General features: G+C 37.6%; 1 protein-coding gene across 7 annotated transcripts in view; it reads left to right on the top strand.

Annotated features, from left to right (window-relative positions):
- LOC150082917 (TOX high mobility group box family member 4-B-like) overlaps positions 1 to 12,003 on the top strand; it is a 359,573-nt gene that overhangs the window by 143,952 nt on the left and 203,618 nt on the right. Inside the window, exon 1 of one of the 7 annotated variants that reach the window (XM_090377675.1) lies at positions 437 to 902. The exons of 5 other annotated variants lie outside the window; for them this stretch is intronic. The gene's annotated coding sequence lies outside the window, so the exon portion shown is untranslated. Of the gene's footprint in view, positions 1 to 436; positions 903 to 12,003 lie in introns of those variants that run through there. One more of the 7 variants, XM_090377672.1, reaches the window with a different exon arrangement.

Genomic DNA, 12,003 nt, shown 5'->3' with positions numbered 1-12,003 from the left:
TCGAAGGACTAGACGCTGCTTTCTTCGGTATAAACAGAGATTTGCCGGTATACAATGTACTAAACACAATGTCAATTGCGGACATTAAGTTCCCTTCCCGCTGTCTCACCTTAAACGATACCCTTTCTGCTTAACATTTCAAGCCGTGTGCTGTCCTTGGCCACGTGCAGTTTGCGGGCATGGCCCTGACACTGTATTACGGACGGAAGTTGATGCGAAAGCCGATCAAGACAATGGCTTCCCGCTATTTCGTCGTCTTCTACAAGTCGATTACCGGCACGCTCAATCCATACAGCCAGTTCCCCTTGATTCCCTCCCTCCCCCATTGCTTCCTTCCCTCCTCACACACGCACAATCTCATCATCTGCCGACACCCCCTCTCCCGGGAGAAATGGGTCAGTCCGATTTCAGCCTTACTCTCTCAACGAACGGACCGACTCATGTAGAGCCGTACAGGCGAAATGGAAGGCCGTCCAGTGTGTTGTTGGCTGGCTTGGGCTCAGTGCTAGCGAAATGGGCTCCTTCCTTATAAAGAGACAGTCTGAAGGAGCGAAGTAAACGCTCGTGTTTTTGACGAGCGTTCGAAAAGTGGTGGGGAATTTTGCAGTGCAGTGTGCGTGTGTGTATGTACGGCACTGTGCAAGGTCAAGGTACTAAAGCAAATGATCGGACGACGTATGGAAGGAATCCGTTAAAACGGTCATCACTAGCGGTGCAGCCTCCAGCTGCGTGCTTCAAGACGTGGAATGTGCCGAAGCTGTTAAAAGAAGGAAAAAGACTTCGGTCGGTGTAGGAAGTATTTTCTTCGTCTGCTCGTTTTTTGAGGACACCTGTGGAAATTCGGGAGTAACGGGCGGATGACCGATCGCCACGTCATCTAGTGACAAATTCAAGATTTAAAGGTTTGTAAATCTAATAATATCCTTTCCCGTTTTCTTTTCTTTTATTGTCGAATGGGCACTTCTTAAAATTCTGTTTATTTACTCTTGTCTTGTATTTTTTTCTTTTGCGCGATTATTAGATGATCGGAAATGATACCACATTAAAACCACATCTCAACTCGGATAAGTTCGTTAACAACGACATTCAAACCTTCATTATATCGGAGCTCTTTTCAGTGACACTAACGAGATACCTACAGTACTGCCATCTAATTGAGTCACCGGATATCCTTGATCAGTAGAAACACGACCTTGTGTCTTCCTTCCTTCACGCTCACTTCATTATTGTATGGTAATTTACTACACTATAACGTTTTTATCTTTTAATATCTACCTCTGTATATTTAAATAAGCAAATTAATTACCTTAGTGTAGTTTCTCTCTCTCTCTTACTGTTTCTTCTTTCAGATTTTTATTTCTTCTCTCTCGCATTCGTGTTTTATTCGTCCTCGACTGGACGTGACTATATGCACGTGCGTGTAGGATACACCCTTCCAGAATAAGCAATAAATTGAATGTAAGCTAACAGGTGGGGACTTCCAAAAAATTGTTTTTCAAGGCTGTTTTTAAGAAGGCCAGTTGTCAAGAAATAGGTGACTGCATGGTCAGCTATGATCGATAAGCCTAGGGGCGTTTGCCTTATTATATACTGGTTATATGTGGAATTTTTGTTTTCTCTACGAGTGTCCATTTTGTGCCACGTGTTAAACGCTGTTGCATTAAAAAATTGAGTAAATCCCGTTAAGAATACGAATTTGATCAATGTTTTCCGTATGAAAACAAACAAACAAACAAAATCGGGTGAGCATATTCTGACACAATCGAACCGGATCTTCATCCTTGCAATGAAGATTGAATCGCTCTACTTGCATAAGAAAACTAGATCATTGCAGAACTAATATTCGATATCCAATGCATGACGCTATGCGCTAGTAATGACACTTTGATGGGACTAGTACACTTTAAGATTAAAATTGTGTGGTTTTTTTTTCGGTTTTTTTTTGCGCAGTTAATCAGATTATTTATAGAGTTCCCTATTATTTCTCGTGTCAAAGAACACCATCCATTTTATTGTGACAGTTAAAACTCTCCAGAATAATTGTTCTTTACGGGAAAAAAAAACACCTTGTAAAGCAGCCCACACCGGCCCTTCAACAAGCAACCAAACGAAATAGAAATTTTCCAACAGATAAATCCTCATTGTACTTAAAACATTGTTGTAATTTCAGCAGCGTTGCTTAGCGACGGCACGCGAAACAATCAAGGATGCAAATGAGCGCAGTATTAAAGGAAGAAAGAGAGGAGAAAATAATCCCGTAATTAATTAATTAATCTTAAAAAGTCTAATTGAAAACGAGAAGCAAGGCCAAAGGAAATTTATTGAGATTAAGCCTTTAGCATTTTATTTCGCTACGTTCACTAATGCCCGGAGAATGTACGTTGTCTGGAGCATGTTTAGCACATTTAGTTTTTGTTTCTCCAGCAGAGCGTTGCTTTAAACATCATTATTTCACCGCAGGGAATTCCACTTAAGGTTCATTTACTGTTTCTTCATTTAGCGTACGGTTCTCACGCTTTTTATCAAGGAGAAAGGTTGCGTAATTAATCATTTTGTTACCTACGTGGGAGGTCTGTTACCGCTGACGAGCAAAGGAGAGAGATGGTCTCTCGTATCCTGTCGTGCGCCCCCCCTCTTATTTAGCGTCATCCTCGAATAGCGTTCTACAGCCACTTTAGTGATCCAAATAGCGAACTTCTGCTTTATTTCTTCATAATACCCTTAGGGTAAACCGTTCGCCCCCACTGTAAGTCGGAGAGCGTCGTGTTCTCTTCATTACTAATACAACACTTGTTCCTCTTTTTATTATCCTTATTCGTTAATTCTTTTAATTGGCATTATTGTATGTCCGGTTATTATTTTTAACTTGCTTTCGAGCCTTCTTGCATACTAAATAAAATTCACACTCTATTAACTGGCCATTTTCACTTCCCGTTTATAAATACAAGCGTCCCGCCTCTTTAATTTATTTTGAATAGGGTTTGGTATGTACGCATGCATGTGCTTTTTGGACATTAAAGAATCATCTAGTGAAAAACAAGCAAACCTGTTTACGATGTCAGTGCTCTTGTCATTTCCTTTTCGTATATCCGGTGATATGAGCAGCTTTTATTGAAGCACACAAAAACTGACTCACCTTTCGTCTATGTGTACGATGCTTTTTTAGACGGTGTTTGTGTATATTAACAGACTGAAGAAATTATCGAAACCACTGCGGTATTCTTTTTAAAATGTCAGCTTTAGAAGCCCTTCTTTTTTCCGAAAGATTTCGGAGGTTAAATTTTTAAATAAGTTAGAGGGAGATGTTTGCATCAGTTGTTACGGAGTTCTTAGTGGGCTGTAATTTTTACTTTTATTTATTCTCTCAGTAGAAGGAGTTTAATAGAGGATCGAGCATTATACTGTACTTACGCACTGTGCCTAGGGCCTACGAAAAAACAGGAACCCGGAAAAAATATACTATAATTCAATTTTGAATTCTTTCTAATTTTTAAACTCTAAAATTTCTAAGATAAATTCTTTCTTTGGCCTTTTCTATTAAAAAATATTAATTACATCATCAAAGTTTGTATTGTGAGTAAGTTAGTACTGGAATAAGTGTAACTTCAAAACCAAATTTCTAGAAACGCTTTGGAATTTCTTTAAAAACAACAACAGCAAAATAGATTTAACTCCATGACATTTTAATATGTTTGATATAATGTAACGAGATCTCTGAACGAAGAGCACCTAGAGCCTACGCACACCAAAACACAACCCTTATCTAATAGTTCTCATATTTCGGGCACCAAAAGACAACCCTTGTCTAACAGCTCTCATATTTCGGGCACCAAAAGACAACCCTTGTCTAACAGCTCTCATATTTCGGGCCCCAAAAGACAACCCTTGTCTAACAGCTCTCATATTTCGGGCACCAAAAGACAACCCTTGTCTAACAGCTCTCATATTTCGGGCCCCAAAAGACAACCCTTGTCTAACAGCTCTCATATTTCGGGCCCCAAAAGACAACCCTTATCTAATAGTTCTCATATTTCGGGCCCCAAAAGACAACCCTTGTCTAACAGCTCTCATATTTCGGGCCCCAAAAGACAACCCTTGTCTAACAGCTCTCATATTTCGGGCCCCAAAAGACAACCCTTGTCTAACAGCTCTCATATTTCGGGCCCCAAAAGACAACCCTTGTCTAACAGCCCTCATATTTCGGGCACCAAAGGACAACCCTTGTCTAACAGCCCTCATATTTCGGGCACCAAAGGACAACCCTTCTCTAACAGCTCTCATATTTCGGGCACCAAAAGACAACTCTTGTCTAACAGCTCTCATATTTTGGGCACCAAAAGACAACCATTGTCTAATAGCTCTTATATTTCACATTGTCCATTTCTCACGTGACAATTCGCATACGCCACGCGTTTCATGCTATAGTCGTCCATTTCATTTTTCGTTTTATGGAAGCAACAATGCGTGCGCTCGTGCTGATTGTTTAGCGCGAGCACAACATTCGATGAAAGTAACAATGTATGCGTCTGCTCGCCAAACAGACGATATCAGCGCTTCTACCATACATACTAGATTTTTGATTAGCTTTATGTATTCTTATCTTCGATTACCAAACGTTACATGAATTAATGTATTAAGATTTTGTTTTTTAACGCTCAAGAAATATAAACAAACTTAAGCTTTTTTTCCTCTCTCTCTTTATTTTTTTAAAATTTTATCTTTCCACCTGGAGATAGTTTACACAATGTGCAGTTAGATATTTGTCACCTGCCCAACCTTTGTAAGTTAGGGTGTTAGTACTACGCACACCTCTCGAGGTTACCAGTTCCTCGCTTCCTCATACTTATTTTCATCACCCCGGATCTCTGTGTCTTACACAATCTAGAGATTATAGCACTGCCAGGTGTTCTCTGTTTACCATCGAAGACAGGTGGAAGGAAACAGCTAGTTAAACCTAAATGGAGTGTTATATCAGAAGGGTTGCTTTATTTACTTTTTGACCTTCGTTTTTTTAATAAAAATGATTGGTTTCGCAGTGACAATGTTATAATATCGTAGTAGGAATTTTTAAATATTTAAATTAGTTTATATTTTTCGCTGTTTTATGTATTGCTGCAATTAACCCTTTCTTCTTCACGTATCTCTGTCTGTCTCCTTCTCTCTCTCTCTCTTATTCCCTCTGATATTGCTAAGTAAGCTCACTGATCTCGTGTTCATTGGCCAAAGCAACAGGAAGAGGTTAATATACAAACAAGCTAACGGATGCAATATTTTGCCGTACATTCTCACCTGAAACGACTTTTGATATTCCTCACTGCACTGTTGCACGCTATAGCGATTCACTTGGCTGACTCTTGCACCACCCTGCGCCACCCTGCGGGAAATCTATTTAACCTAGACTTATGGGAAGCAGGTGATGAAACCTAATACGATTTGCAGCTCTTGCGGAACAACTTTCTATACCCTAATGACGTCAGCTGGAGTCCAATCAGATAACGGTGTCGATAGAGAATTTTTTTCTCTCTCTCCCTTTATCTTTTCGGAATACGTAGGAATGTTTATATACGAAAAGAGAGCGGCTTATTTGTAACATTTAAGGAAATGAAAGCTAATAGCAAATGCAGATAGAGGTATAATAGAAGGGACTTATTAAAATACAGATTGTTAAGGTCTTAACCTTAACAATTTTAACAAAGCTGTTTCATCTAATTTGTCATAGAATTATTTAAACCTTCAAATTTAAATTTACATACCAAGTATTCAACACTTACTTTATAGAATAACAGTTTTTCACATACTTGTATATTCTAAACAGGCAATGGAGGGATTATTATATCCCAAAAATGGCCCTGATTTCGTATATTGCAGATTAACGCGTGGCTTGCCTCCATGGTGACAGTCAGTAACGTATCTTTCCACTTCTCTTTTTTTATGGACTTGTTCCTCATTTATCAAATGAGAAATAAGTCCAGCCAGTGACTTTGGGATTAGCAGTGTGTTAAGAATGTCTGATAGGAACCACTTGCCTGAATGTCTGCATTCGAAAACCATTGAAGGCTTCAGCAAAGTACATCTAAGGTAGAAGTTACAGGGCTCAGTATTGAACGTACTGTTATCCACAAACATTAGAAAAAGTTCGAAGAATCAGGGACTAGTACTAGAAGATCTGACAAAGGTAGGTGTAGTAGGGCAACAATCTTGAATAAAGGTACCTTTGACTTTTATCATTAAGGCACAAGTTGATAACGCCATCTTAATGCGTTCGGATCTCATAGCCGCCACCGGAATGTCTCTCTGTTTCTATGCGTTCCCCTCTACCGACGTCAATTGTAGCTTGTCTTAACAGCACATGTATCCAAAAGTAAAAACAGTGTGTATTGTTTACCGATGAGTCCATATTTGTTCTACAGAGTGATTTGGCACTTACACTCCTTTGAAGAGAACCAAGGACACACGTTATTCCTGATAATATCATCAAAAGAGTACTTATAGAGGAGAAGTTTCAGCAGGCATTTCTTTAGGTGGATGGCTTGACATGCATGCGATTTCACTGGACACATGACTGTACCGAGGTATATTGATGCTATTCTGGACCCCAATTACCTTACGCAGGTGCAGTAACGAACAGTTTCGTCTTAGTAGATAATGCTCAACCGTATTGTACCCGTGGTGGACCACGGGTACAATCTGGAGCTGAACACCATTATCTGTTTGGCATCATTCCAATATAGAGCATTGGGATACTATTGGAAAACGTATTGCTGCCCTTCACTTTCTCTCCAGGAGCTTGCAAGTACAGTACTGTCCGCACTCTTGTGGGTTAGTGGACGTCATTCCAGTTGAGTTTCATGATAGTCTCATCAGCAGCACACAGTATCATTCGGTATTGTACTGCAATTCAGCAAGGCCCCTTATCCTCTGTTAATGAGAATTGGCGTTCCATCCACAACTTTTCTGATGACAAATATTAATATGATTTATTTTCTTCATTGTCATTTTAAAATTATTTGTCAGTAATAAAACTGTAATTTTTCTGGTTATCAATCTAAAAGTATAGTTTTCTTTAAAGTACTTTGTGAAGTTGCAGTCGAATATTTCGATGTGTTCCTACGATATGCCCCATTCCGTGATTGTAGCTTAAGTTTTGGAAACCATTGTTTCCAACTTTGTCTCAAAATGCGATTAGTAAAAAGTCCGATGATAAAAATACTTTTCCTCTGCAAAGGAGACTTGCGTCTAGTGAGGATTTAATTTAGACGATATGTAAAGCTCAATAACGTCTACTACATTGACCTTCCTTTTATTTTGAAATTCAACAATTTTGTTAGTCAAATGAACAAGGTATTCCTTGGTTTTAAATGCCTCTTTAATTTTTATTTATATATATTAAGGAGCGGAACATGTCTGTTAAATAGACTGCCCGCAACCCACCTTATTTGCGGGTGGCGCGGCTGCCCCGCTAACCCTCTTCCCTTAAGAGTAAAGTCCGCAGTGAAAACGCTGTGGAGTTTAGTCTACTCGCGTCCATATTAAATTTTCGTGTACCCCTCATCGCGAAGGGCAGTTTGTCTGTTGTGAAGGAAAAAAACAGAGTCAATCCCGGTGAAAAACCTCACGACCACGGTTTGAGATCGTCAAACTCAATGCTGAGTGCCCCTGGGAAATTCCCATAAGGGTAGTACTGGAATCGAATCTCGACCAGCTTTTCAGTAAGCCGGCACCGTACGCTATCGTTTTAATTTCAGTGTTTCACATCACATTTCTCACTAGTCACGTGGGTAGTGTGACGTCATCGCTAAACTTGCGTTACATTCCATTGTTAGTGACACTATAGATGTTTTTACATAAAAAAAGAAAAGAAGTTTTGTTTATACTCCGGCGCGACCGCATAGGTCAGAGCAGTTTATAATTGTTTGGACAACGATATAATCATTAATCGTATTTAGCAGTCACATGATTCGAACCAAACCACGTTCAACGCTAGTACTTTAACTTTGACCACTTGGCCACGTATATGTATGTACATTATGCTTCTTTAGTTCATTAAAATTAAAGCTATGAGAATTAAAATACAGTATGTATATTTTTTATTTCCATATATCTGAGCGTTGGTTTATTTCCATAAACCAACATCAGTCCTGCCACTAAGACGCCCTGCTGTATATTGATTTTCTGTACCTACATTTGCATACAAGCACGCTGCATCGAACGAAAACTGAAATGTTAATAAAATGCTTAAAACTTTTTAATGTTACAGGTTACCTTCCCTCTTAAAATCCTTCTTCTTCGACCTAATTAACTTCGCTAAAATAAATTATCTACCTGAGTGGTTAGGATCAGAGTTTTACCGCATATTCTAATTCGTGTGGTATTGCACCACGAAATAGTGTATCTCATAGTCATTTTGTAAACTCTTCTAACTTTATGTAGCCTTTCTGGAATATATTCGCTGTTCTGGTAATATATGTTTATTTCTTTGTCTATATTACCTTTTTGGATATACAATAACTGCGAAAAAATATATTACAAATATGAAAAACCCACTGTAGGATGAAAACCTTTTCAACGATTCATGTTGAGGGAAATGGACCAGAATCTGCCACACTGGTCCAGTGCGGGTTGACAGATGTATTTAGCAGTCAAGGGCTTGAACCCCCGGTCTACATAAAGAGCATTTGCTACTGCACTCCCGCTCCTGACCACTCGGCTACAAACCATTAAAAACAAATAAAGAAAATATTAAAAAAAAAAAAGAGGAAGGGAAAAAAGGGTTAATGCTCTACTGTAAAACAGTCAGATTGATAGGAGTAGGGATACAGTACGTACTTTCTTTCAGGGCGTAACGACACCGACAGTAATATGAACTGCACAAAGCAACATCAGTAAATAGACACGCAAATAAATGGAGATGTTACTTAATCACTTCCACTACACATGGGTAAATCGCAATAGCAAAACCCAAACCTTGATTACAATAAGCGAAATTTTTTCAACGTATTAGTATATGTCTGATCGGGACTTCTTAAAAGTGATAACATTATCCGTGATCACAATAAGCAGCGTACCTGTAGTATGTCTATGATGAAAGGGGGTGAGGGCGAGAAATTATCGGAAAATCATATTTATAAAGGATCCTGGACAGCGTTCCTGTACAGGAAAAGTATAGCACTCATAACCCAAAAGTTTGAACTCGGCCTTCATCAAAAAATAAAAACACCAAAAAATCATTATTACTTTATTATTACATATTAATACAGCAAATAATATCAAATTGATATTTATTTATTATTCACTAATAAGGTATATCACACTGGGAGATTACAGAGACGCGCATACCTGCAAGGTCCTTCACATATTGGGGTTTCGAAGAGTGATGCAATCATGCAGCTGCCACTATGGTTTTCGTTTACAAGGGAGTCAGCTGCTCCAGACCAAATGATTATTTTCTTACTGCTGTCTGTTATTAATAAATTTCTTCTGTCCGAACACCTGTATTCAGACAGAATAGACAGAATTTAGTCTTGGTACAAGGAAATTTCGATTCTAACTTCTAGAAGGGAACCTGTTTTTGGCCATTAGAGCTCGCTCTGTGTAACAGCAGTATGGCTACAAAGGGTTGATATTCTTCTCATTGCAGTTTTGTTTTCTTAAGATTCTGAATGGTTTATACGATATATAACTAATGATTGAAAAGGAAATACTTCAAGTTCCCCATGTAATTAGTATTAATTTTAGAATCTTTTGTGTTTGCTAATGAAATATATATACTCACGCTACTATCTCTTCATTAATACCAAAATTTAGCTCTGCTATGCTTCAAGAACCTTATTAGATCCTAAATATGTCTTTAGGTAATTCTGCTAAAGAATGCAGTTAATTATGTGTATCGATGAAGGGAAACTTCATAAATATAATTACTTTAGGCATTTGCTAAAAGATAAATAATAAATTTGTAATATTTTAAGTTAGATTATCACTTCTAGTTAAATTAAACAGACTTAAAATGCCTGTGATGCCGCTTTCCTCAATTTCAGAAACAACAGAATGGAATAAACTGAAATATCTGGAAGCCGTTAGTGTTAATATTAAAATGTCTAAATGATACGTTGAAATGGATTTTATACACTTGCAAAAAAAAAAAAAAAAAAAGCTTTGAACTTAGCCAAACTCTCCGCCTCGGTTAGATTGACAGATAGTAGATAGTTTGGTTAAGTTCAAGGATAGCGGTGAATTGTAATCGATGTTAAAAATTATAAATAAGCCCTATTAATTTGAATACAGATTTTTACTTAACATTAATCTCGAAAATAAAGCATGTACTCAACAGCTGATGTGAGCTCCGAAAACATCCCACGAAGAACTGAGAATGGGATGTGGCAGGAGTTCGTGGGATGTTCTTCGTGAGTTCATCGTGGGATGTTTTCGGAGCTTACATCAGCTGGTGAGTACATGCTTTATTACCTTGATTAATGTGTTCATTAGCAAAAAGAATAAATTCTAAAATTATTATTGCACTCAGTACCTTTTTGATCTCTTTATAATTTCCTTTAAACAATGCGTATATACTTACTAAAATGGCAGCGTTTATAACATTTAATAAAATAGAAGTACTCAAAAACATTTCGAAAAATGTCATTAGTGGTAAGGAACAGTTATTGTGGCCCACGACTTTCAACATTTTCTCTGTTTTGGCTCTTAATAAAAAAAAAAAAAAAAAAAAAAAAGGCCGGATGAAATAGATGAAAAAAATAAATAAAAATTTTCACCATCGGCAAATATTAGTAGCATTAATCCTGTTATATACGTTTAACTATTCTGATGCTATGCGGCCGTTCTGGAAAATAAACAGGAATTTTCTTTTCTTTCCTTTTTTTTTTTTTTTTTTTTTTTCATTACCGTGTGTAGTAGCAGTGGTTTTTACATCGCTGTACTCTTTTAGGTGATGGAACTAATGAACTATGAGTGTAGCACGTTAAGAATTCCGTATTGCTTTAATTTTTTTCTAATGAGAAGATGAGGAATGTTGTTGAATGCTGTTGCAGACATGAGCCAATTCAGTGTAGATAATATCAGCCTGCCTTCCGTCGCTCGCTGTGCTCGTTACATAATCCCACAGTGAAGCTCATTGTCACTGATTTGCGTCTAGAGGTCATGTTGGCAGTGCGTTATGAGAAGAGTGAAGTAGTCAAAGACTTTCGGACAATTGTGTTAAAGATTTTATCTGCAGAGTTGAGAAACATGATAGGTCCATAGTTCCCATCATTTCGTTTGATTTGGCTGTATCTATGAATGCGACATGTGCTTCCTTAATATGGTCAGAATTGGTTAAGGTATGTGAGGAAAGATGGAATAAGAGAAAAATAAGAGCCTGGATGGGCAATATTGTATTTTTATTTATTTTTGCAAATCGTATAAATTTCATCTAGCTCTACAGAGAAATCGTTCCTCAATTTAGACAGCAGATTTATGATCATAGAAAGTGATATTAACAATATTTGTGAAAAGATTTTCATGGAAATCTTGCTTGAAAATTTGTGAGATAAGAAAAAAAGTTTTATTGCGAATAAATGTTTTTTTGTTTTTTTTCCCCCTTGGGTCGGTAATTGTGTTCCTGTTGTTTCATCTAAAGCCGAGCTTAGATATAAACCTCTTCTGTGCTTGGCCGTATTCCAGAAAAATCTCTGGTCGAAAGACTTGTGTTGCACAAACTAAAGATGTTTACTGTTTTGAGCTTTGAAGGTTAAAGAACATCTTTCCTTAACGCTAACTCAGTAGATATCTTGACTCGTTTCTGAACTTATTGTTGCGCAAATTTTTTTTCCCCAATTCGCCTCAGCGCGAAACTGGAAAGTAATTTTATTGGCATTAATACTGTCTGAAAAAATAATTTCAGGACAGTATTATGAAAAACTGTGCTGATGAACGTGGGCAGTTTCCCATAAATCTGTTTGCATCTCCAACTTAGGGCGGTTTTTTAATTATTATGTTTTTTTAACAGTTGCT

Source organism: Mastigoproctus giganteus, chromosome 7 (genome assembly GCF_048544385.1).
Source record: "Mastigoproctus giganteus isolate SK-2022 chromosome 7, ASM4854438v1, whole genome shotgun sequence".
In the NCBI taxonomy this organism is placed as follows: Eukaryota; Metazoa; Arthropoda; class Arachnida; order Uropygi; family Thelyphonidae; genus Mastigoproctus; species Mastigoproctus giganteus.
Note: the sequence above shows the minus strand (reverse complement) of the source record. Positions and strands in the feature narration are given on the sequence as shown.